The sequence below is a fragment of the Schistocerca nitens genome, unplaced genomic scaffold, assembly GCF_023898315.1.
Source record: "Schistocerca nitens isolate TAMUIC-IGC-003100 unplaced genomic scaffold, iqSchNite1.1 HiC_scaffold_223, whole genome shotgun sequence".
NCBI lineage: Eukaryota > Metazoa > Arthropoda > Insecta > Orthoptera > Acrididae > Schistocerca > Schistocerca nitens.
Genome location: NW_026045764.1, coordinates 7,501 through 12,500, shown reverse-complemented (window position 1 = coordinate 12,500; position 5,000 = coordinate 7,501). Strand labels below are relative to the sequence as shown.

General features: G+C 53.8%; 1 non-coding gene across 1 annotated transcript in view; it reads left to right on the top strand.

Moving 5' to 3' along the window:
- Positions 1-3,594: 3,594 nt before the first annotated feature.
- The window catches only part of LOC126221698 (small subunit ribosomal RNA), a 1,909-nt gene continuing 503 nt past the window's right edge, over positions 3,595-5,000 (top strand). Inside the window, exon 1 of the ribosomal RNA XR_007543272.1 lies at positions 3,595-5,000. This exon is cut by the window's right edge and continues 503 nt beyond it. This is a non-coding gene — a ribosomal RNA (small subunit ribosomal RNA).

Genomic DNA, 5,000 nt, shown 5'->3' with positions numbered 1-5,000 from the left:
CCGACAATCACTCCACCCGCACCCGTACGTGCTCCACCCCAACAGCCCACCTCGCAACTCCAGCGGATGAACGGCGGACTCTTCTCGCAGTCGTAAGTTGCAAACCACCCCTATATCGTCCGTTTCATGAAGAGTTTTATCCAAGATGCGAAATTCCCGCTGTCCCCACACATGCTCTAAGTCTGTGCGCGATTGCGTTGCTCACAGTACGGATTCCGATGCCGAGCGATCAGCTAGAAAGCGCCCCAACCATGTCGATCCCCATGGGCGTTGCACTCGCAGTCGCAAAGACTCTGGGCAATGGCTAAAAGCGCTCCGCAATATATTACTCAGACGGGTAATGACGGTCCGAGCGCTCAGTGTCAGGAGAGCTTTCCTGAGCCCTGACCCACAGGCAGGGTGTAGCGTATCCCACCCGCAGACATGTGACGTTGTCACACGACCAGTTGTCACTAATCGACTGATTGCCGATAATCGTATGCCATACACCGGGGAAAGCTGCCGCAAGGGGTAGCTACGTAGTGCAGTCGCACCTCTACTACTGTACAGAGATAGAACACCGCGTGACCGCAACCAGATTAAACTGATACATGGCGCTGATTACTAATAGATGCAGAGCCATCGGAATATAGATGGCATACGACATACAACAGTCCCTATACATGCTGACAGTCTGTGCACACATGCGAACTACACGTCACCCAGACACTCTATCACACACTACTCTCTGGCTGTAACAGACACAGACAAGATATCTAAGCACCAGCATGGAACAACATCCAGTGCATCCTCTCCGCCACATTACACCATTCACACTATGATAACAAAACCAGGAGGTCCACCCCAAAAACAGAATATCTCACTCTTCCAACAACCATCATTACTCAGATAAGCCACAAACACCCACACATGTCCTAGACAGGGGTGCAACCAACACCACCACACTGCCTTGTCTCACAGCATATAAGCAATGGCAGGAATGAAAGACACAGGCCTGCCACTCCCTTGCCACACCCACGCAACCGGCGCACCACCTCCCCTGAGAGAAAGATGCATCCTGACGTGACACATCTCAGGGTGCCTCAGGCGTCCACTTACCATCATCACTATGAACGAACCTCGTCCCCTCCCCCCTCATACACCATCCCTTAACCTAACCTATGTTGCACCTTAACCTAACCTATGTTGCACCTTAACCTAACCTATGTTGCACCTTAACCTAACCTATGTTGCACCTTAACCTAACCTATGTTGCACCTTAACCTAACCTATGTTGCACCTTAACCTAACCTATGTTGCGCCTTAACCTAACCTATGTTGCGCCTTAACCTAACCTATGTTGCGCCTTAACCTAACCTATGTTGCGCCTTAACCTAACCTATGTTGCGCCTTAACCTAACCTATGTTGCGCCTTAACCTAACCTATGTTGCGCCTTAACCTAACCTATGTTGCGCCTTAACCTAACCTATGTTGCGCCTTAACCTAACCTATGTTGCGCCTTAACCTAACCTATGTTGCGCCTTAACCTAACCTATGTTGCGCCTTAACCTAACCTATGTTGCGCCTTAACCTAACCTATGTTGCGCCTTAACCTAACCTAAGTTGGGGCTTAACCTAACCTAAGTTGGGGCTTAACCTAACCTAAGTTGGGGCTTAACCTAACCTAAGTTGGGGCTTAACCTAACCTAAGTTGGGGCTTAACCTAACCTAAGTTGGGGCTTAACCTAACCTAAGTTGGGGCTTAACCTAACTAAGTTGGGGCTTAACCTAACCTAAGTTGGGGCTTAACCTAACCTAAGTTGGGCCCTAACCTAACCTAAGTTGGGCCCTAACCTAACCTAAGTTGGGCCCTAACCTAACCTAAGTTGGGCCCTAACCTAACCTAAGTTGGGCCCTAACCTAACCTAAGTTGGGCCCTAACCTAACCTAAGTTGGGCCCTAACCTAACCTAAGTTGGGCCCTAACCTAACCTAAGTTGGGCCCTAACCTAACCTAAGTTGGGCCCTAACCTAACCTAAGTTGGGCCCTAACCTAACCTAAGTTGGGCCCTAACCTAACCTAAGTTGGGCCCTAACCTAACCTAAGTTGGGCCCTAACCTAACCTAAGTTGGGCCCTAACCTAACCTAAGTTGGGCCCTAACCTAACCTAAGTTGGGCCCTAACCTAACCCACGTTGCGCCCTAACCTAACCCACGTAATTGTTTGTTATATGAATCTAGAAATTCGTGTAGCGTTGCCTAATCGCAACCCTCTCAACATAGTTCGCTGCGCGCACACTCTGGTGTCCTGCGTATTGAATCATGTTACGGTGCCTACCCTCACAACATCTAGCGAGTGTTGCGTACGTTCCACATGGTCCCGCTATCCACTGTAATGTGTACTGCTATAAGACGTATATCGCCCCCCCCCCCCCCCCCCTCCCCTGTCGCCTCTAGTTCGTCAGTCAGGAGTTTGCGTGTTCAATGAGCTTCGCAGCTGTGCAATGGCATCGGCATACGTACGCGGGCCACCTTCCACGTGTTCTCTCGTGCATACGTCGCAGCATGTATGTGGACTGATGTGGCGTGTCGTGACTCATAACATCCAGGCATGCAAGACCCATTGAATTCGCAAATGTAGATGGACGTCTACGTTTGCTGCCCAAGTTACGCAAATGAACTGGAAATCCGTTGTTGCGCGGTTGTTCGCGCTGGAGGTGAATCGTTGATATCGACGATCGGTACAGGTATTAACCGGTTGCTTCAGCGACACCCGTCATACCCACGAACGTGAGTGGGCATGTGGGTATGAAGCGATACGCGGCGGTGGCTGGGTGGGACCGTCCCCGGCCGGTGAGGGGGGGGCGCCCGGCGTGCTGGCCGCGCGCTGCGTGGGCGCACGCGCGGCAGCCGGCTGGTGGGGGCGCCCAGTGGCAGGCGCGCCGGCTGACGGACGCGGCAGGCGGCGCATCTGCGTGCCGGCGCACCCAGCGCGCGGCGCCGTGCGGCCAAAGTGGGTCCTCCCGGGCCCGGTGCGAAGCGCGGTGGACATCTGCAGTGTGCTGGTCCGATTGAGGACTGTGTGCGTTGAGGATGCGCCGCCGCCCGGCACTCGGCGCCGCGACGCCGTCTGCTGCTCGGTCGCCCCCGCGGTTCTCGCAGGTGGTTTGTATCGCAGCTGTGCGGATGTGTTGGCGCGTGCGCTGTGCTGGGAGAGTTCGCTTTGGCACCCAAGTGGGGCTCTGCCCCTCTGTGGCGCTGGCGTTGGAGCTGCCCGGTCACTGTTTGTGGCCGCGTGTTGTCTCCCGCCGGCAACACCACGACAGCACGCTCCCGGGCCTCTGTCGGCAGCGGCAAGCTCAGTTGGGAGCACGGGTGGTCGCACTGAAAGCGTCTACTCGCCTATCTCCGGGCGATTGCGCCTCTCTCGAACCCGACCAAGTACTTAGGACGGCGCTGCGCGCCGCCGGGACCTGAGAGGGTTTCGAGGTGTATCGTGCAGGGGAGCCCAGCCTCCTCCTGTTTGCAGAATAATTGAGCGGACGCTTGCGTGTTCGCGCGGGCCCCCGGGACACACTCCCGGGCGGCCGGCTGCTCAGCTCTAGTTGACGCAGCTCCCTGGTTGATCCTGCCAGTAGTCATATGCTTGTCTCAAAGATTAAGCCATGCATGTCTCAGTACAAGCCGCATTAAGGTGAAACCGCGAATGGCTCATTAAATCAGTTATGGTTCCTTAGATCGTACCCACGTTACTTGGATAACTGTGGTAATTCTAGAGCTAATACATGCAAACAGAGTCCCGACCAGAGATGGAAGGGACGCTTTTATTAGATCAAAACCAATCGGTCGGCTCGTCCGGTCCGTTTGCCTTGGTGACTCTGAATAACTTTGGGCTGATCGCACGGTCTTCGTACCGGCGACGCATCTTTCAAATGTCTGCCTTATCAACTGTCGATGGTAGGTTCTGCGCCTACCATGGTTGTAACGGGTAACGGGGAATCAGGGTTCGATTCCGGAGAGGGAGCCTGAGAAACGGCTACCACATCCAAGGAAGGCAGCAGGCGCGCAAATTACCCACTCCCGGCACGGGGAGGTAGTGACGAAAAATAACGATACGGGACTCATCCGAGGCCCCGTAATCGGAATGAGTACACTTTAAATCCTTTAACGAGTATCTATTGGAGGGCAAGTCTGGTGCCAGCAGCCGCGGTAATTCCAGCTCCAATAGCGTATATTAAAGTTGTTGCGGTTAAAAAGCTCGTAGTTGGATTTGTGTCCCACGCTGTTGGTTCACCGCCCGTCGGTGTTTAACTGGCATGTATCGTGGGACGTCCTGCCGGTGGGGCGAGCCGAAGGCGTGCGACCGCCTCGTGCGTGCTCGTGCGTCCCGAGGCGGACCCCGTTGAAATCCTACCAGGGTGCTCTTTATTGAGTGTCTCGGTGGGCCGGCACGTTTACTTTGAACAAATTAGAGTGCTTAAAGCAGGCAAGCCCGCCTGAATACTGTGTGCATGGAATAATGGAATAGGACCTCGGTTCTATTTTGTTGGTTTTCGGAACCCGAGGTAATGATTAATAGGGACAGGCGGGGGCATTCGTATTGCGACGTTAGAGGTGAAATTCTTGGATCGTCGCAAGACGAACAGAAGCGAAAGCATTTGCCAAGTATGTTTTCATTAATCAAGAACGAAAGTTAGAGGTTCGAAGGCGATCAGATACCGCCCTAGTTCTAACCATAAACGATGCCAGCCAGCGATCCGCCGCAGTTCCTCCGATGACTCGGCGGGCAGCCTCCGGGAAACCAAAGCTTTTGGGTTCCGGGGGAAGTATGGTTGCAAAGCTGAAACTTAAAGGAATTGACGGAAGGGCACCACCAGGAGTGGAGCCTGCGGCTTAATTTGACTCAACACGGGAAACCTCACCAGGCCCGGACACCGGAAGGATTGACAGATTGATAGCTCTTTCTTGATTCGGTGGGTGGTGGTGCATGGCCGTTCTTAGTTGGTGGAGCGATTTGTCTG